This window comes from Capsicum annuum, chromosome 5 (assembly GCF_002878395.1).
Source record: "Capsicum annuum cultivar UCD-10X-F1 chromosome 5, UCD10Xv1.1, whole genome shotgun sequence".
NCBI lineage: Eukaryota > Viridiplantae > Streptophyta > Magnoliopsida > Solanales > Solanaceae > Capsicum > Capsicum annuum.
Genome location: NC_061115.1, coordinates 83,324,849 through 83,326,131, shown reverse-complemented (window position 1 = coordinate 83,326,131; position 1,283 = coordinate 83,324,849).

The window sequence follows — 1,283 nt, the reverse complement described above, 5'->3', positions numbered from 1 at the left end:
AGGGGAGGTGCCGTGGTGTATGCTTTTTGCAGACGATGTAGTTCTGATAGATAAGACTCGAGGGGGTGTGAATGACAAATTAGAGGTGTGGAGGCAAACTCTTGAGTCTAAAGGGTTCAGGGTGAGCAGAAGCAAGACAGAGTATGTGGAATGCAAATTTAATGACTTGAGGCGGGAGAATGAGGTAGTAGTGAAGCTGGAAGCACAGGAGGTATGTAAGAGGGATAAGTTCAAGTATCTTGGGTCCATGATCCAGAGTAACGGTGAGATTGACGAGGATGTCTCGCACCGTATTGGGGCGGGATGGATGATGTGGAAACTTGCGTCGGGGATGCTGTGTGATAAGAAGGTTCCTCCCAAGCTTAAAGGCAAATTCTACAGGGTGGTAGTCCGTCCGGCCTTGTTGTATGGAGCGGAGTGTTGGCCAGTTAAGAACTCCCACATCCAAAAAATGAAGGTGGCAGAAATGCGGATGTTGCGCTGGATGTGTGGACTGACTAGAGGGGATAGAGTTCGGAATGAGACTATCCGGGAGAAGGTTGGTGTGACTTCAGTGGAGTGCAAGATACGGGAAGCACGATTGAGATGGTTCGGATATGTGAAGAGGAGAGGCATGGATGCCCCGGTCCTTAGGTGTGAGAGGCTAGCGTTGGATGTTTTTAGGCGGGGTAGGGGTAGGCCGAAGAAGTACTGGGGTGAGGTGATTAGGCGGGACATTGAACAGTTACAGCTCACCGAGGACATGACCTTAGATAGGAAGGTCTGGAGGACGCGAATTACAGCAGAGGATTTGGGCCAGTTTGGGTCGCTAGTGTAGGGAATTACTTGGTGGGGGTTTTATTCTTGCTATGATTCCGTGTTCCGTGTTCCATGTTTTAATACGAATCTGCCTGCTTTCCTCTACTTTCCTCTGTTTTATATTACTTATGGGTGCCGTATTTATGTTATGTAATCTGCTTCTGTGCTTTACTATGTGTTTGTATGGTATCTCGTGCCTTGAGCTGAGGGTCTATCGGAAACAGCCTTTCTACTTCATCAGAGGTAGAGGTATGGACTGCGTACATCTTACCCCCCCCAGACCCCACTAGGTAGGAATACACTGGGTTTGTTGTTGTTGTTGTTGTTGATACATACAAGGTTATATACATATCTGAATCTGAAACTGCTGAGAGTAACTGCAACTACCACAGACCATGTGAGCAATATCGTATCCATCCTATAACCCAAGTTGGAAGGGTGTTTTGTACCTTGACAAGGGTAAAACTATCATTAGTGTGAATTCA